General features: G+C 46.1%; 1 protein-coding gene across 1 annotated transcript in view; it reads right to left on the reverse strand.

The window, feature by feature from the left end:
* The window catches only part of LOC125686398 (zinc finger SWIM domain-containing protein 6-like), a 522,860-nt gene that overhangs the window by 316,435 nt on the left and 185,596 nt on the right, over nt 1-20,829 (reverse strand). The window lies entirely within an intron of this gene.

Raw genomic sequence — 20,829 nt, forward strand, 5'->3', positions numbered from 1 at the left:
CCTGAGATGAGTCCACACAAAAGACCACTTCACAGCTATTTAGCTGCAGCTCATCTCTCTATCCTTGCCCCTGGCCTTATCCATCTGTGTCCCCCAGATAAAGGATTTCACAACCCTTGCCCAGAACTTGTCCATCAAAGTCTCTAGAGAAATGATTTCACAACCTTTGCTCAGGACTTGCCTGGACTTGTTCAACGGTGTCCTCAGCAAGCTTTGAGACAATGATGTAAAAGAATAATCTCCTACACCGACCTAGGAGACACAGAACGCCTGTGGACTAGGCACAATATTCGGACGTTGGAAGAAGCAGAGGTCCTGCTGGTAACTAAAACCAAAATGCCGGCTACTTGAGCTCCTCAGTCGGGACCCACAAGGGTCTCCTGAAAACAAATGTTTAATGATTTAATTCAGGCTGGGGTGCAATTTGTTAAGATTGACCGCCTGCCCAACCATGTCCTTCTCCAGCTTTGGAGACAAATAAAGGACAATCAAAAATTTCAGAACTACTCTAAGAAATCAAGGGTAAGGGTTATAGAGAGAATACCAACAATGACATGGAGCCTAGAAAATTTCATTGTTCCTATAAAAAAAAAAAAAGCCGCCTCAGGTGACTCAGGCCACATTAAGGTGCAGGCAACATTAAGAGGCCATGCGAAACATGGGCCTGTTTGCCTGCCGAAACCGTGCCGGATTACTAACGTGAGACAGTATAGACTCCCGGGTGGGCAAGATGAAATATCAAGAACGGTGCAGGAATTAGAAAACGAGGGCATTATACGACCTGCACACAGCCCATATAACTCCCCCATATGGCCAGTGCGAAAGTCGGATGGCACATGGAGAATGACAGTGGATTACAGAGAATTAAATAAGGTCACACCACCTATTCATGCAGCCGTACCCAAAATTGCTTCCCTAATGGACACTCTGAGTAGGGTGATAAAAACCTATCATTGTGTCCTAGATCTAGCAAATGCGTTCTTCAGTATCCCAATTGCTGAGGAATCATAAGATCAGTTTGCGTTTATGTGGGGAGGCAGGCAGTGAACCTTTAAGGTCCTGCCACAGGGGTACGTGCATTCACCAACGTATTGTCATAATCTAGTGGCACATGACCTGGCTGATTGGACGTAACTTGATGATGTTAACCTATATCATTATATTGATGATCTCCTGCTGACATCGGACTCACTGGAGGCAGTAGGACAGGTGGCAGATTCATTAACCGCCTATTTACAACAGAGGGGATGGGCTATAAATCCCCAAAAGGTGCAAGGTCTGTCTGTAAAACCACCTGGGGGTGGTTTGGTCAGGAAAGACCAAAGTGCTGCCCAGTGCTGTCATAGATAAGGTTCAGGCGTTCAAAGTCCCTACAACATCGAAGCAGCTGCAAGAGGTTCTAGGTATACTGGGTTACAGGCGTTCCTTTATACCTCACCTTGCACAGCTGCTAAGGCCAATATACAGACTCACAAAAAAGGGGCAGCTATGGGACTGGGGGAAAACCAAACAGGATGATTTCCAACAAGCGAAACTGGCAGTTAAACAAGCCCAGGCATTGGGTTTATTTGATCCTACCCTCCCAGCTGAGTTGGACGTTCATGTTACTCAAGACGGCTTCGGTTGGGGCCTGTGGCAACGCCAGAGTTCTGTTCGGACCCCCATTGGTTTCTGGTCTCAGGTTTGGCACGGAGCAGAAGAAAGATACAGTATGATTGAAAAACAGTTATTGGCTGCCTATTCGGCATTACAGGCAGTAGAGCCAATAACTCAAACAGCTGCAGTTATAGTCAAGACCACTCTGCCGATTCAGGGGTGGGTAAGAGATCTGACCCACCTTCCTAAGACAGGGGTGGCCCAAGCACAAACAGTGGCATGATGGGTCGCCTATCTCAGCCAAAGGAGCAGTCTGTCTTCATCACCCTTGAAAGAAGAACTCCAGAAGATCCTAGGCCCAGTGACGTATCACAGAGATGCACCAAAAGAAATACTGGTAGCTCCACCAGAGAAGAGTCCCGTTCAGGAGGGAAAATATCCTATCCCTGAAGATGCCTGGTACACAGATGGGTCCAGCAAGGGCAACCCCAGCAAGTGGAGAGCAATAGCATACCATCCTTCCACCGAGACAATCTGGTTTGATGAGGGGCATGGTCAGAGCAGCCAATGGGCAGAACTGCGAGCCGTGTGGATGGTTGTAACCAAGGAACCCGGTGATGGTATCCTGAACATCTGCACAGATAGTTGGGCTGTGTACCGGGGGCTCACTCTTTGGATTGCACAGTGGGCCACCCAGGAATGGACTATCCACGCCCGACCGATCTGGGGCAAAGACATGTGGTTAGATATATGGAATACGGTCCAACACAGGACTGTACGTGTCTACCATGTTTCTGGTCATCAGCCCCTACAGTCACCGGGAAACGATAAAGCAGACACACTGGCCCGAGTTTGATGGATTGAGAATTCACCATCTGAGAACATCGCCCGCTGGTTACATCAGAAGCTACGGCATGCTGAACAAAAGACAATGTGGGCAGCTGCTAAAGCATGGGGACTGCCCATACAACTATATGATATCATCCAGGCATGCCAGGATTGCGGCGCTTGCTCCAAGATGAGACCGAGATCGTTGCCCGGAACAACAGTCCATCTTGCTAGGGGACACAATCCTCTCCAGCGATGGCAGGTCGATTACATCGGGCCCCTTCCTCGTTCCGAAGGGGCAAGAGACACCCTGACCTGCGTCACCACTGCAGGTGGGCTGCTGCAGGCCTATCCAGTACCGAGAGCAAACGAGGCATATACCATCAAGGCACTCACTAAACTGATGTCTGCCTACGGGACACCTCAAGTCATCGAGAGCGACCAAGGGACTCATTTTACTGGTGCAACGATACAGCGCTGGGCAGAAGAAAATAACATCGAATGGTGATTCCACCTGCCATATAATTCAATAGGGGCAGGCTTCATCAAACGTTATAACGGTATTCTTAAGGCTGCCCTGAAGACAGACTCCCAGTCCCTGCTGGGATGGATTCAAAGACTGTATGAAACCTTGCGGGACCTGAATGAAAGATCCCGGGATGGCGGACCCAGTGCCCTGAGAATGTTGCAGACAACATGGGCAACCCCGCTTAGGATCCAAATTACGGGCACTGATCATCAGGTAAGACCCCAGATTGGTACTGAAAATAATATTCTGCTCCCTGCCCCTGAGAATTTAGATCCGGGTACCCATAAAATAAAATGGCCCTTGAAGGTGCAGGTAAGACCCAAGTGGTATGGCCTACTTGCACCTTGGGGGAGATTATTGGAGGTGGGAGGTTCAGTAGTCCCTCCAGTAATAGGTACAAGGCCTACTGATATCGTGGTCAACACTCCGATCTTTATCGCTAAAGGGATCCCCATCATGTCCCTGTGGCAGCTCAGGACACCTCCTTTGGTGCCTGATATTATTATGCAGCCACAGACATCTGGACAGAAGGTGTGGTACAGGCAGCCAGGACGTGCCCCAGTACAAGCTGAAGTGTTGACCCAGGATAGAAATACGGCCTGTATCTTGCCCTGGAGAGCAGACCTTCCCCTCCTGGTACCTCTGAAACATCTGTATTACTCCCCGTGAGTCTGTGAGCCTTCAGGACCACTGGAAGGGACAAAATGCCATCAAGCATTCGTGTGTTGCTGTCAGATCACGTACAACACCCGGTGACGGTCTGCATGGGACTGATGGAACATAGAACGGACCTGTACCTCAGGACCTCATGCCTCCAGTCGCATCATCGAGCACTGGCCCATAGAAGAGTTTGGACATCCACTGATCGTCACTTGTCTTGAATTGTACCAACAGACATCGCGATAAAATTGTGTAAGCGTTGCGACATACCAGATCTCTGTATTAGGGAAAGCTTACCCTTTAGATAACCTGATCATTGGTTCATGCCGTGAAGGGGTGGAGTGTATGGGAACTACTGAGTCATGGCCTGAACCTCTGATTGATCACCTGAGGCGAGCCGTGAGTCAGCCAGAGGAGCACAGGTGGAGGCAATTCACCTGTGCTGCTGGAAGGGGGGGAGCCAGGCTCCACCCCTCCTAGACCTATTTAAGAGCTGGCTACCAGCGGGGACATATCTTTTCTGGTGATCCTTCCTTCTGGTGTTTTGTGTTGAGCCCTGCTTAAGCATAAGTCTTCTATTTATTCTTTCTTGTTATCTTAGTCCATTTTGCTTAACTTTCTTGTTTATGTTGTGATTGTAACTTCTTGGTATCCATTGATTATACACATAGGTAACTCCACAAGGCAATATGCGATGTAGTCTCACTGTTGTTCCTTGCTATAGCAGGTAAGCGTTTGCCTTAATAGCTGAGATTTTTGATGATACAGGTGAGAAGGAGGGTTCATCACCTTTAATTCTTTGAATTTTCATTAGTTTTATCAGCTCCTTCATTAGGCTCCTTTAATTATCCGGTTCTTCATCACGCTTTTCTGATACTACTACAGCTTCATCACAATTAATCGATAGAGACATTTGCTCTTGCATTTCATTTATTTGGTCTGTTACTTGTGAGATGGTGGAAATGGAAGTGTGAGTTGAGGCTAGCTGTAGTTCACAATTCTGAAGTGTAAGAACCAGTTTAAGTGTCTTCTCTGTTGATCCTTATATCTGTCAAATGTTGCTGCTAGTGTACTGGCATATTTTTCTGGTTCTGTTCTTGTGAGTTTCTGCCATATATCACTCTCTCGGGATCATAGTTTTGGTGTGGATTATTAGGAAATTAGGGTCATACAACATTTCCACCCCAGCTATTTCCTTCAAATACTGTATACCTTTTTCAACGAAATCCCATTTTCTCATCACAGGCTTCAGATTGTCTTTGAAAGGGTGCCTTTCCTTCACTGCTACTAACAATTGTTCCCAGAGGGTGGCAGCGTGATCTAAACATCTTCTAATCTCTTTGTCAATAGATGAGTGTCTGGCAATGCCTCCTAGTTGGCGAGCTTCATTACCATCTAGAGACAAGCTACTGGTCCCGCTGTCCCAACAGCGAAGCAACCAGGTAGCAAGAGTTGTTTGGACACCATATGAACTCCTTTCTTTTGCCTTGGATTTCAGTCAACTTAAGAGGTTGACAAACAGTAATTGAGTTCCTCTTCATCACTCTCCTCTCCATGTCTCTTACTTTTTTCTTTTGCCTTGCTTGATTATGATGGTCCTGAGGAGGGCCTCTCACCTGGATCTTCCTCTGCTGCCTCCTCCACTTCTTTGTTTTTCCGTTCTAGACACGAGAACACTTGTTTCCATTTCTTGCTATCCACAGGGGCAACTGATATTGTTACTGGTGTCTCCTGTGACTGATCAGATTTGACTTGGAGTTCAAGCCAAAGGGGGAGAACCTCAGCTCGGAAGCTTTCTTTCTCCAGAACAGTATTATAAACAGCGCTGGAAGCACAAGCCAAGCCCCAAATAAGTTGTACCTCCTTAGATCTATGTAAGCCACACCATCCCTGACCATTACTAAACAGTGACAATGACAAAGGCATGTTGGAAGATCACATACATATTTGCCCCTTTAAATGTGAGTGCTGGTGTTCTTTTGCTTTGTCACATTCAATGTTGATAACATGTTTTTGGGTGAATTCCCAAGTTCATCCCAGCACAGGATTACAAATGAAAATTGAAGTTGAGTCACCAGTACCTTCTCGACCTCCTATTAAACTAATTCCTCATATTTTTAATGCAGGTCCTTATTTAGCTAAAAATATAGGACAGCAACAGATGCTTTTCAGTTCTTTATGGTCTCTTACATAGATAGAGATCCAAATGAGAGGCAATGGTTCTGCCAGTCAATCTGTTTGTGCACCATACCTGAGAGCCTCTTCAGTCGGATGGTCAACGTGGATACATAAACATACCTTCTCCTCAGGAAATTTGGGGAAGAGGGATGTTGCTGGTTTTCTAAGAACAGGATTGGGTGTCCTAAACAGCTTAGACTCAGAATTGTTAATGAATAAAATGTCTGCAGTAACTATGGACCTGAACCAATTAGAACAACCCAAGTTCTAAAGACAAGGCAGCAGAGGAATCTTCCAAGAAAGGAGAGAGAATAATCAAAATCCTTCTGTGAGATGGTTTCACTATTAAGCAAAACTAAGTGAAAGGACCTGCCCAGGAAATACAGTTCCAAGGTATACAGCGGCAAGATGAGCATTGTCACATCCCAATGGATGTGGTCAGTAAAATCACTGCCTTGTGTCCGCCCACTTGTAAGAAAGAGGCAAAATCGGCTTTTGGAGAACTCATATTCCAAAATATAGCCTCATTGTTACCCCCCCTTTATCAGGGGACGCAGAAGAAGAATAACTTTACATGGAGCCCTGAGCAGCAGCAGGCTATTGAGCAAATTAAAAAGGTGTCATGGTTTTATGATTTTTGGTTATCAGTATTCCACACCATAACATCATGTAATGCACTGGGGGGTTTGATTTCTGATGCTCGAGTTCCAAATGTTTGTCCGATGGAGAAGAACTACATTTTTCCAGGAGGCTTTGCGGTCAGTGAGGAGATATAACTCTGTGTGAGGTCACCTGATTCCTTCTTCTCCGCCTGCGCTTTGCCGCCTGCGCTTCTCCATCTGCGCTTTTCCGTCTGCTTTTCTTCATCCACTCAACTGGACTGCACTTCTCACCTCAGCATTGTGGTGAGGTCTATCTACCATCCAGACAGACTCTCTCTCTCTCTCACATTGTATTTTGCTAATACTATGTTTAGTAAATCATTTGTTCCACCTCAGATTATTGCTGTTGTTTTTAAGTATTTTGGGGTCTCCTGTTTCCCTTTTCCTGGAGGCGCAGATCCGCAGATCCCTCCGCCCTGCTGGTCACAGAACCGGGCCAAACCAGCCCGTAAACCGTTGACATTCTTTGCTGGAGAATGCGGGCAACAGTTGCTTTCTAGCTGTTTAGAACAAATTTCTGCTCTCGCAGAGCTTCATTGGGAAAGCTTATCTGTTTCACCGCTACTCTCTGAAAACATGACCTTGAAAACTCCAGGCGGACTGCCAATATCCTAGGGTATTTGTAAACTCTGAGCTTTGCTATCTTGCCTCCATTAAAAAAAAAAAGAAAAGAAAACAAAAAAAAAGCTTTCTCTTGTGAAACTGACTTTTAAGGGGCTGCATGCTACTGTTTCTTCTTTTCTAATGCTCAAAACATACTGGGCATTAATTAAGCTTGCCACTTTGCTGTATGAAGCTATAGGCATATACAATCAATTGAAAACATGGGTGGAAATATGGACCTGGCACATTCATACAATGTGGTATACAATTCCAGAGACAGCTGCTAATTTTACAGGACTGGGATTTTTTAAGCAGTTTTCCAGTCTCTCCTTTCAATCTTTTATGCAGATCATAAATGATCACCTAATCACATTGTTCATCTCCCTGAATGTATCGCTCATCATTTCACTCAGTATTAGTATTTGTCATGGTTCTATGGTTCTTGCTTGTTTGTTTGTCTGTTTTTACTTTGGGTTTCAGTATTCCACATCAAAACATCATGTAGTGTACGGGGCATTAAAGTGTCACTGCCCAATCCCAGGTACCTATCCCTGTACATTACCGAAGTCACGGGGTCTGGCCCTTCCGGGTGGGGGGGGCGCTTTTCTTGCTGCCTTGCAGTGGGTGCTGGAGGGTGCTTTCCTAGCCGTTCCAAGCTTTTCAGTTTTGACTCGGTTCCGGGAACTCTCTCTCTCTCTCATCTTGTCTGATTTATTAATCTCAATTTCAATTAAATTGTATATATATTGTGTTATCTTGTATTCCAATATTATAGTAAAATAAGTTTTCCTCCATAGATTGTTGCCGCTGCTCTTTTCCTCCCTCCCTTCCTTCCCATTTTTGTGGGACTGGGGTGGGGGGGGGGAGGGCAGAGGCCTGTCGCCCCTGTCACGGACGTGGATTGGTCTGGTCAACTCCGTGACAGATTTTTGGCGCCCAACGTGGGGCACGAGCTGCTTTTTAGCTGTTAGAACGGATCTCTTTTTCTCTCTGCTCTTAGAGAGCTTCGTTAGGGAGCATTATCAGTAGTTCAGGTTCCTGTGCTGGAAAACCTGACCTTGAAAGATTAGGCGTACTGCCAGTGTTCTGGGATATTTGTAAACTTTGAGCACTACTTAGTCTGGGTAGTGCCTTTTTCCCTGCTCTTGTTAGCTTCAATTCATTAACCCCTTTTTAGCAGGCACCTCTGATGAACCCACTCGTTATCGTGGGGGCGCTGTGTAAAGGATTAAAAGCAATGGTGTTACTCACAACCTACTGGCCAATAATCCATCTCACAGTTATGTGTTGTGGAATTGCATCCGTATATAGCTACCTAAGGGCACTGATGCAGACACCTATGTTTTACCTAGTTGCAATGTGGTATGATTTGAATTTTGACATTTACATCCCGGAAGGAATGGCTAATTTCACAAACAGCTACATCCCAAATGGAATAGCTAATTTTACAAACAACACGATGTTCAGACCAGTCTCCGGGTTTTCTTTTCGGTTTGTGAAACGTTTTTTGAATCCTGAATTAATAGTCATGGTGGTGTGCGTGTCATCAATTCTCCTGAATGTATTCTTTATTTGTAATAAGGGGAAGGAGTCTTCTCCAAAACTAGAGAATGATCACTGGCAGGGGATATGGAGAGGTTTAGGAAAGGTCTTAGACGCATGGGGACCCGCAGTGTCATGGGATTTTACTCTTGAACACCTGTGGGATCCTGAGAAACTAAGCCAGTATTTGAATCAGGGACTATGCGGCTTACATAAATCTAAGGAGGTACAACTTATTTGGGGTTTGGCTTGTGCTTACTATGCCCTATATAATACCATTCTGGAGAGAGAGAGTTTCCGAGCTGAGGTTCAAGCCAAAGGGGAAAATCCCCAAGTCAAATCTAATCAATCACAGGAGACACCAGTAACAATACCAGCTGCTCCTGTGGAGGGCAAGAAATGGAAACGAGTGTCTTCGCGTCTTGAACGAAAAAGAGAAGAAGAGGAGGAGGAGGAGGAAGATCCAGGCGAGGGGCCCTCCTCAGAACCACCACCATCGCGAAAGGCAAAAGCGAAAACTAAGAGACATGCAGAAGAGATTGATGAAGAGGAAGTCTCTATTACTACTTGCCGGCCTGTAAAGATGACTGAAATCCAAGGTTCAAGAAAGGAGTTTACACGGCGCCCGAATGAAACTCTTGTTTCCTGGTTGGTTCGCTGTTGGGACAGTGGGGCCCATAGCTTGTCTCTGGATGGTAACGATGCTCGCCAACTAGGTGCCATTGCCAGAGATCCAGCTATTGATAGAGGAATTAGTCGATGTTCGGATGAGGCAGCCTCCCTCTGGGAACGAGTGTTAACAGCCGTGAAGGAAAAGTATCCCTTCAAAAACGGCTTGAAGATTGCGATGAAAAAATGGGATACAGTTGAAAAGGGTATCCAGTATTTGAGGGAAATAGGCGTGGTGGAAATGTTGTATGACCCTGACTTTGTTCCCAACCACCCACAACAAAACCGCGACCCTGAAAAAGTGAGGACAACGCCTGAGATATGGCAGAAAATCGTGACAACAGCGCCGGACAAATATGCCTCTACACTAATGTCAGCGTGTGACAGATACAACGAACAACAGAGAACGCCCTTAGTTTATGAATTAATTCTTACGCTCCAAAACTACGAACAATTGCTGTCCCCAATTCATGCTGCCGTTGCTGCTATATCAAGAATGATGACGGAGCAAGTGTCTCAACTGATTAACCGTGACAAAATTGTAGCAGTATCAGAGACGCTTGATGAAGATCAGGATAATCAAAAGAGTCTATCGAAGGATATGAAGGAGGTGAAGGAGATGATAAAATGTATGCCAGCCCACCTAACTAAAGACGATGAACCTTCCTTCTCACGTGCACCATCAAAGATCTCAGCTGTTAGAAGCAAACGCTCTCCGGCTCAAGTAAGGGGTAATACACCGCGAATTACCTTATGGTATTACCTACGTGACCATGGAGAAGACATGGGGAAGTGGCACGGTCAACCTATATCTGTAGTACGAGCCCGGGTAAAAGAATTACAAAGCAGATCAACCACCAGTGCAGTTGCTCCAGTTACGACAGGTAATGAATAGAGGGGCCCTGCCCTCAGTCAGGGGGCGGAAAGGGATAATAGAGTACATTGGACTGTGTGGATTCAATGGCCTGGCACATCAGAACCACTGAAATATAAGGCACTGGTGGACACTGGTGCACAGTGCACTCTGATGCCCTCGAGTCATGAAGGGACAGAATCAATCCATATTTCTGGAGTGACCGGGGGCTCTCAAGAATTGACTGTGTTGGAGGCTGAGATAAGCCTCACTGGTAAGGACTGGCAAAAACATCCTATTGTGACGGGCCCAGGGGCTCCATGTATACTAGGTATTGATTATCTCAGAAGGGGGCATTTCAAGGATCCTAAGGGGTATCGATGGGCCTTTGGAATAGCTGCTGTGGACACAGACAACATTAAGCAGCTGTCTGTTTTGCCTGGCCTGTCAGAAGATCCATCTGTTGTGGGGCTGCTGCAAGTAAGAGCAACAGGTACCGACTGCTACAAAAACGGTACACAGGCGGCAGTGCCGCACCAACAGGGATTCTTTGCTCCCCATTCATAAGTTAATTCGTCAACTAGAGAGCCAAGGAGTGATCAGCAAAACTCACTCGCCTTTTAACAGCCCCATATGGCCAGTGCGTAAAGCCAGTGGAGAATGGAGGCTGACAGTGGACTACCGTGGCCTGAATGAAGTCACACCCCCACTGAGTGCTGCTGTGCCGGACATGTTAGAACTCCAGTATGAACTGGAGTCAAAAGCAGCCAAATGGTATGCCACCATTGACATTGCTAATGCCTTCTTTTCCATTCCTTTGGCCAAAGAATGTAAGCCACAGTTTGCTTTCACATGGAGGGGCGTTCAGTATACCTGGAACCGTTTGCCCCAGGGGTGGAAACACAGCCCGACCATTTGCCATGGGTTGATCCAGACTGTATTGGAACAGTGCAGTGCTCCTGAGCACCTGCAGTACATTGATGATATCATTGTGTGGGGCGATACAGCAGAAGAAGTCTTCACAAAAGGAGAGAGAATGATCCAAATTCTTCTGAGTGCTGGTTTTGCTATTAAGCGAAGCAAAGTGAAAGGACCTGCCCAGGAGATTCAGTTCCTAGGTATAAAGTGGCAAGATGGCCGTCGTCACATCCCGACAGATGTGATCGACAAAATCACTGCTATGTCTCCACCCACTAGCAAAAGAGAGACACAATCTTTTCTGGGTGCAGTGGGCTTTTGAAGAATGCACGTTCCAAACTACAGCCTCATTGTAAGCCCCCTTTATCATGTGACGCGAATGAGAAATGAGTTTACATGGGGCCCTGAGCAGCAGCAGGCTTTTGAACAGATTACACAGGAGATAGCCCGTGCCGTGGCACTAGGGCCAGTACGGACGGGACAGGGTATAAAGAACATCCTCTATACCGCTGCTGGAGAGAACGGTCCCACTTGGTGTTTGTGGCAAAGAGATTCAGGAGAGACTCGAGGCTGACCTCTGGGATTCTGGAGTCGGGCGTACAGAGGGTCTGAAGAGCAATACACTCCAACTGAAAAGGAGATCTTAGCTGCATATGAGGGGGTTCGGGCTGCTTCCGAAGTAGTCGGTACTGAAACACAGCTCCTTTTGGCACCTCGACTGCCAGTGCTGAACTGGATGTTTAAAGGAAAGGTTCCCTTCACCCATCATGCTACTGATGCCACTTGGAGTAAGTGGATTGCGTTGATTACACAACGAGCGCGGATGGGGAACCTCAGCTGTCCAGGAATCCTAGAGGTCATCATGGACTGGCCTGAAGGTAAAAAGTTTGGAACACCACCAGGAGAAGAAGCATCACGTGCTAAAGAAGTCCCACCATACAATGAACTACGAGAGAATGAAAAGAAATATGCCCTGTTCACAAACGGATCGTGTCGTATTGTGGGAAAGCATCGCAGATGGAAATCTGCTGTGTGGAGCCCCACACGACAAGTTGCAGAGGCCACTGAAGGAAAAGGAGAATCAAGCCGATTTGCAGAGGTAAAGGGGTCCAACTGGCCTTAGATGTCGCTGAACGGGAGAGTTGGCCAGTGCTCTATCTTTACACTGACTCGTGGATGGTAGCGAATGCCTTATGGGGGTGGTTACAGCAGTGGGAGCAAAATAACTGGCAAAGAAGGGGTAAACCTATTTGGGTTGCTGAACTGTGGAAAGACATTGCTGCCCGAACAAAGACTATAGTTGTAAAGGTGCGTCATGTAGATGCTCATGTGCCCAAGAGTCGGGCTACTGAAGAACAGCAAAATAACCATCAGGTAGATTGAGCTGCCAGAATTGAGGTGGCTCAAATCGACCTGGACTGGCAGAACAAGGGTGAATTATTTCTAGCTCGGTGAGCCCATGAGACCTCAGGTCATCAAGGGAGAGATGCAACATACAAATGGGCTAGAGACCGAGGGGTGGACTTAACTATGGATGCCATTGCACAGGTTATTCATAACTGTGAAACATGTGCCATCATCAAACAAGCCAAGAGGATGAAACCTCTGTGGGAGGAAGGGCGATGGCAAAAGTATAAATATGGGGAGGCATGGCAGGTTGATTATATCACCTTGCCACGATCTCGCAATGGTAAGCATTATGCGCTTACTATGGTGGAGGCAACCACTGGGTGGCTCGAAACATATGCAGTACCCCATGCTACCGCCCGAAACACCATACTGGGTCTCGAGAAACAAGTCCTGTGGCGACATGGCACCCCACAAAGGATTGAGTCAGATAATGGGACTCATTTCAAAAATTCTCTTGTAAATACTTGGGCCAAAGATCATGGCATCGAGTGGATTTACCATATCCCCTATCATGCACCAGCCTCTGGTAAAATTGAACGATACAATGCATTGTTAAAAACGATGCTAAAAGCACTGGGTGGAGGAACATTTAAGCACTGGGAGAAGCATTTGGCAGTAGCCACCTGGTTGGTCAATACCAGAGGATCTATCAATCGTGATGGTCCTAACCAATCCAGTTCCCTACATACCGTAGAGGGAGATAAAGTCCCTGTTGTACATGTAAAGAACATGTTAGGAAAGGCAGTTTGGGTTCTTCCAGCTTCTGGAAAGGGCAAACCTCTCCGTGGTACAGTTTTTGCCCAGGGACCCAGATGCACTTCACAGAATCACAGAATCACAGAATCACAAGGTTGGAAACGACCTGCAAGATCATCCAGTCCAACCACCCTCCCATTCCTATCAGTGCCACAAGCTACTAAACCATCTCTCGTAGCTCCTCATCCAGGAGCCTCTTGAACACTGCCAGGGATGGCGACTCCACCACCTCCCTGGGCAGGCTATTCCAGTGCCTGACCACCCTCTGAGAGAAAAATTTTCTCCTAATATCCAACCTAAACCTCCTCTGGTATAACTTCTTGCCATTTCCTCGGGTCCTACTATTTGCCTGGGAGAAGAGGCCAGACCCTTTTGCACCACAACCTCCCTTCAGGAAGTTGTAGAGTGCAATGAGGTCTCCCCTGAGCCTCCTCTTCTCCAGAGTGAACAATCCCAGCTCTTTCAGCCACTCCTCATAAGACTTGTGCTCCAGACCCCTCACCAGTTTCGTTGCCCTTCTCTGGACACGCTCCAGGGCCTCAATGTCTTTCTTGTAGTGAGGGGCCCAAAACTGAACACAGTACTCGAGGTGCGGCCTCACCAGTGCTGAGTACAGGGGGATGATTACCTCCCTGCTCCTGCTGGCCACACTATTTCTAATGCAAGCCAGGATGCCATTGGCCCTCTTGGCCACTTGGGCACACTGTCGGCTCATGTTCAGCCGAGCATCTACCAACACCCCCAGGTCCCTTTCCTCTTCACAATCATCCAACCACTCATCCCCAAGCCTGTAACGCTGCCTGGGGTTGTTGTGGCCAAAGTGCAGAACCCGACACTTGGCCTTGTTAAACCTCATCCCATTCATCTCAGCCCAGCGATCTAGCTTACCTAGATCCCTCTGCAGGGCCTCCCTGCCCTCAGGCAGATCGACACAACCTCCCAACTTGGTGTCATCTGCAAACTTACTCAGGGTACACTCAATCCCTTCATCTAAGTCATCAATGAAGATATTAAACAGGATGGGCCCCAGTACCGACCCCTGGGGGACACCACTTGAAACAGGTCTCCAGCTAGACTTCACTCCATTGACCACCACCCGTTGAGCACGGCCCTCCAGCCAGTTCCTTATCCAACGGAGGGTAAAACTGTCCAAGCCACGGGCAGCCAGTTTCCGCAGAAGGATACTGTGAGAGACCATGTCAAAGGCTTTCCTGAAGTCTAGGTAGACTACATCAACTGCCTTTCCCTCATCTACCAGTTTGGTCACCCAGTCGTAGAAGGAGATGAGGTTGGTCAAACACGACCTGCCTTTCATGAACCCGTGCTGGCTGGGCCTGATCCCGTGGACAAGCTGTGTGATCTCTCCCAGGAGGATTTGTTCCATGACCTTCCCTGGCACTGATGTCAGGCTGACAGGCCTGTAGTTCCCCGGATCCTCCTTACGGCCCTTCTTGTAGATGGGAGTCACATCAGCAAGCCTCAGTCACATCAGCAAGCCTTAAGCACTTGGTGGGTAATGCAAAAGAAAGGGGATGTCCAGTGTGTACCACAGGGAAACTTGATGCCGGGGGAGTGCAGATACTAATTCTATGTATATATATATATGTATATATATATAGCCATGTGTGTGTAATGCATTGTAATCATTTTTTGTTTGTATATATGTATATATATATTTTAAGCATGATGTAACGATGTAGAATAAGGGGTGGAATGTCATGGTTCTATGGTTCTTGCTTGTTTGTTTGTCTGTTTTTACTTTGGGTTTCAGTATTCCACATCAAAACATCATGTAGTGTACGGGGCATTAAAGTGTCACTGCCCAATCCCAGGTACCTATCCCTGTACATTACCGAAGTCACGGGGTCTGGCCCTTCCGGGTGGGGGGGGCGCTTTTCTTGCTGCCTTGCAGTGGGTGCTGGAGGGTGCTTTCCTAGCCATTCCAAGCTTTTCAGGTTTGAATCGGTCCCGGGAACTTTCTTTCTCTCTCATCTTGTCTGATTTATTAATCTCAATTTCAATTAAATTGTATATATATTGTGTTATCTTGTATTCCAATATTATAGTAAAATAAGTTTTCCTCCATAGATTGTTGCCGCTGCTCTTTTCCTCCCTCCCTTCCTTCCCATTTTTGTGGGACTGGGGTGGGGGGGGGAGGGCGGAGGCCTGTCGCCCCTGTCACGGACATGGATTGGTCTGGTCAACTCCATGACAGTATTTATTACATTTTGAGGATGTCCTCCCCAAAACCGGAGAATACTGAGTGGCAGGGAGTGTGGAGAGGTCTGGGAGAGAATTTAGACAGATGGAAATCTTCAGTGTCGTGGAACTTCACTCCGGAACACCTGAAAGACCCCGAGAGCTTAAACACCTATTTGAGGCAGGAATGTTGCGGCTTGGGCAGATCTGAAGAGGCACAAATGATTTGGGGCCTAGCTAATGCTTATCGGGCCTTATTCAATACTATCCTGGAGAGAGAGAGAGCTTCTGAAATTGAAAGGGAGAGTCTCAGGGAAACAGTTCAAAATGAGCGAGAGAGTATCCTGCTCCAGAGAAAAGACCTCCGATCTGAGAGAGATGCCCTCCGAATTGAGAGAGACTCCCTGCAACCCAAACTCGGCAGTCTTCAATCTCAACAAGACACCCTCCAATCTGAGCTAGATACTGTCATAATCGAACGAGACAGGCTCCAAGCTGAGCTGGAGGATGAGAGCATTGGAACTGATCAACCACAGGAAGTACCACAATTGATGTCATTTGCCCCTGTAAGAGGACGGAAAACGAAACGAATCTCAACTCAGTTGGAAGAGAAGAAAGAGGAAAGAGGTCCAGAGGATTGGCTCTGAGGTCCAAGAGAAGCACCTCTGAGTCCAGGGGAGGGGGCCCTCAGTAAGACCATGGTCACCAACGCCTGTGAGGGCAAGAAGTCCTGGAAGAGGAAGAGGTGAGCAAGATATCGTTACCTTTGTTGATCGATCTCTGAAAATGAATGAAATTTGAAGTCTGAGAAAAGACTTCTCACGTCACCCAAATGAGCCTATTGCTACTGGGTTACTTCGATGCTGGGACAATGGGGCCAACAGTGTGTGGCTAGATAGTAGAGAAGCTCGCCAACTGGGTGGCATTGCTAGGGACTCAGCCATTGACAGAGGTATTAGTACATGCCAGAACCAGGCCTTCACCCTCTGGAAGAGGATGTTGTTAGCTGTAAAAGAAAGATACCCCTTCAAAGATGATCTGATGCCTGAGAAGAAGAAATGGGCTGATATGGAAGAAGGCATCCGTTACTTGAGAGAATATGCTGTGGTGGAAATGCTACATAGCCCCGATTTCATTCCTGATGATCCAGACCAAGAGCATGATCCTGAGAGATCCAGGTGTACACCAAACATGTGGCGTACATTCACAAAGACTGCACCAGAGAGGTACGCCAGTACATTTGCAGCAATGTATGGCAGAGGGGAAAGAAGACCCCTTATAAATGAGTTGGTTAATAAACTTCAAGACTTTGAGTTACATCTAAGCCCTCTATGAGCTTGTGTTTCAGGCATTGCAAAAGTAGCTGAAAAGCTGGACAGAATGGAGAACAAACAAGAAGACGTAATAGACAAACTATCAATCGTGCCTGACGCTGATGAATCCATGGTGGTAACAGATACATCCAATGAGGAACAGAATTCCCAAAACAGCCTACTGGAGGGGCTGATCAACTTGATTTCCTCACAGCCGGTGTCATCCAATGTCTCAGCTATCAAAAGAAGACGTCCTCCTGCTCGAGCAAGTGACAACAGTAAGACTATGTCACATTTTGGCTTGTGGCATTACCTACGTGACCATGGAGAAGATAAGAAGGAGTGGCATGCACAACCTACTCCTGCACTTCAAGCACGGGTAAAAGAATTACAAGACAAATCAACAACCAAATTGAACTTCTCCAAAAAGGTGATTGCTCCAGTTGCTGCAGACAACAGAGGTAATAAATAGAGGGGCCCTGCCCCCAGCCGGGGGGGGGGAAGAGAGAATGAGTTTATTGGACTGTGTGGGTTAGATGGCCTGGCACATCAGAACCACGGAAATATAAGGCCCTGGTGGATACTGGTGCACAGTGCACTCTAATGCCCTTGAGTCACCAAGGGACAAAATCAATTTATATTCATGGGGTGACTGGGGGTTCCCAAGAGCTGACTATGTTGGAGGCCGAAATCAGCCTCACTGGTAAAGACTGGCAAAAGCACCCTATCGTGACTGGCCCAGAGGCTCCAAGTATACTTGGAATTGATTACCTCAGAAGGGGATATTTTAAGGATCCCAAAGGGCCTTTGGAATAGCTGCTGTAGACACAGAAGGTGTTAAGCAGTTATCTGTTTTGCCTGGCCTATCAGAAGATCCGTCTGTTGTGGGGTTGCTACGAGTGGAAGAGCAACAGGAACCGATAACTACAAAAACAGTGCACAGACGGCAATACCGCACCAACAGGGATTCTTTGCTCCCCATTCATAAGTTAATTCGTCAACTAGAGAGCCAGGGAGTGATCAGCAAAACTCACTCGCCTTTTAACAGCCCCATATGGCCAGTGCGTAAAGCCAGTGGAGAATGGAGGCTGACAGTGGACTACCGTGGCCTGAATGAAGTCACACCCCCACTGAGTGCTGCTGTGCCGGACATGTTAGAACTCCAGTATGAACTGGAGTCAAAAGCAGCCAAATGGTATGCCACCATTGACATTGCTAATGCCTTCTTTTCCATTCCTTTGGCCAAAGAATGTAAGCCACAGTTTGCTTTCACATGGAGGGGCGTTCAGTATACCTGGAACCGTTTGCCCCAGGGGTGGAAACACAGCCTGACCATTTGCCATGGGTTGATCCAAACTGTATTGGAACAGGGCAGTGCTCCTGAGCACCTGCAGTACATTGATGACATCATTGTGTGGGGCGATACAGCAGAAGAAGTCTTCACAAAAGGAGAGCGAATAATCCAAATTCTTCTGAGTGCTGGTTTTGCTATTAAGCGAAGCAAAGTGAAAGGACCTGCCCAGGAGATTCAGTTCCTAGGTATGTAGTGGCAAGATGGCCGTCGTCACATCCCAACAGATGTGATCAACAAAATCACTGCTGTCTCCACCCACTAGCAAAAGAGAGACACAGTCTTTTCTGGGTGCAGTGGGCTTTTGGAGAATGCATATTCCAAACTACAGCCTCATTGTAAGCCCCCTTTATTATGTGACGCGAATGAGAAATGAGTTTACATGGGGCCCTGAGCAGCAGCAGGCTTTTGAACAGATTAAGCAAGAGATAGCCCGTGCTGTGGCCCTAGGGCCAGTACGGAAGGGACAGGGTATAACGAACATCCTCTATACTGCTGCGGGTGAGAACGGTCCCACTTGGAGTTTGTGGCAAAGAACCTCGGGAGAGACCCGAGGCCGACCCCTGGGATTCTGGAGTCGAGCCTACAGGGGGTCGGAAGATGGCTACACTCCAACTGGGAAGGAGATCTTAGCCGCTTGTTAGGGGGTTCGGGCTGCTTCCGAAGTAGTCGGTACTGAAACACAGCTCATTCTGGCACCTCGACTGCCAGTGCTGAACTGGATGTTCAAGGGAAAGGTTCCCTCCACTCATCATGCTACTGATGCCACTTGGAGCAAGTGGATTGCACTGATTACACAACGAGCACGGATGGGGAATCTCAGCCGTCCAGGAATCCTAGAGGTCATCATGGACTGGCCTGAAGGTAAAAAGTTTGGAACACCACCAGGAGAAGAAGTATCACGTGCTAAAGAAGTCCCACCATACAATGAACTACGAGAGAATGAAAAGAAATATGCCCTGTTCACAAACGGATCGTGTCGTATTGTGGGAAAGCATCGCAGATGGAAATCTGCTGTGTGGAGCCCCACACGACAAGTTGCAGAGGCCACTGAAGGAAAAGGAGAATCAAGCCGATTTGCAGAGGTAAAGGGGTCCAACTGGCCTTAGATGTCGCTAAGTTGCATCTTATTCAACTACAGATTTGAGACTTCGATTTGATTAAATCTGTTTCTGATGTTTCTGTGCTGGGTCTCCTCTTACTTTCATAAACAATATTTTCTAAGTACATTTCTTTTTTTACTTACCTGCGCCTCCAAGCTGTGTCTAATATAATTCTGATTCAAACAATAGTATAGTGAGGTTAAACTTTTCAAACCAAGAGTAGTCTACAAGACAGTTTTGTATGGCAAATTGAACATCTGTAGCAGAAGAGATATGACAGAGTGAATGTGTCATGGTTTTATGATTTTTGGTTATCAGTATTTCACATCATAACATCATGTAGTGTGCTGGGAGTTAATGTGTTAAAGTGTAAAGTGTTCTGGGTACCTGTCCCAGAAGAGAAGAACTACATTCCCCAGAAGACTGTTCACTGTGTTGTTATCATTTCTGCTCAGGGGGAACAGATATAAGGCCTTGGTAGGTCATCTGATCTCCCTCTTCCCTTCTTGGTCAGGCTCTCCTCCCTGCTGCTCAACTGGACCTCATCTCACCTCAGCGTTATAGTGAGGCCTATCCACCTTTTGAACACTCTCTCCCATTATATTTGATTTATTAGCTTCAATTCTAATTATATTGTATTATAGAGTGTTATCTTGCATTCCAATACCATATTTAGTAAATTAGTTTGTTTCTTCTCAGATCATTGCTGCTGTTTTTAATTATTTTGGGGTCCCCTGTTTCCCTTTTCCAGAGGTGCAGATTCGTGAAATCCCTCCGCCCCACTAGTCACGGAACAGGGCTGAAACAGCCTGTAAGCCATTGTTTTTCCAGTCATTGAATTATGTTATTAGAACCAGGGGTAATTTCTTTTGATTACATTTTCTTAAAAGGAATTTAATTAAAGATCAAAACAACAGAATTATAGTATGAAATCCAGAAGATTGCTTACTTGCTGTATAATAAGAGAAACTCACTTTTCCTTCAAAGAATCCTCTAATTTTTTTTTTTTTTTTTACCATAATAAACAACAACAACAACAAAAAAAATCAGACTGGTTTTATGGGAGTTTGAGAAGAGCAGGAGGCTATAGATCATTTTTTTAAACCCAGTTTTCTTTGGTAATAGAAGACTTTCTTATGTTGTCTGTATTTTCTACTTCCATTTTTGGTATTTTGTTAGTAAATATTAAGTCAATAAAGACATCCTGCAATCTCATCTACTAGGAAGACAATAACATACAAGACAAACAGTTTTGTGAATATTTTTTAAACTACCCTACTCAAATTTATTGTGAAATTTTGTATTTTTTTTTTCTATTTGGGCTGTGACAAACATTAAATCTCTCTCTAAAAATACTTTAAATACTAATTATTAAAGGGATATTTAGACAATGAGGAAATAAAAGACAAAGATTAGCATGCCTGTGATTAGTATAATTACAGCATATTTAATGTATGAAAAAGACCAGTAACACCTACTTGCTTTTATGCTTTGCCATTAAAACAAAATTACACAATCAAAGCATTAAAAGATTAGTTTATAAAGAACAGAGTAACAAAAAATTGCAGTTGGTAAATTGGTTCTTTGAGCAATGTGGCTATACAAAGAATATTCACATTTTTCATAGCAGGAAAATACAAGTCTGAAGCAAATCAGGCC

The sequence above is a fragment of the Lagopus muta genome, chromosome W (assembly GCF_023343835.1).
Source record: "Lagopus muta isolate bLagMut1 chromosome W, bLagMut1 primary, whole genome shotgun sequence".
In the NCBI taxonomy this organism is placed as follows: Eukaryota; Metazoa; Chordata; class Aves; order Galliformes; family Phasianidae; genus Lagopus; species Lagopus muta.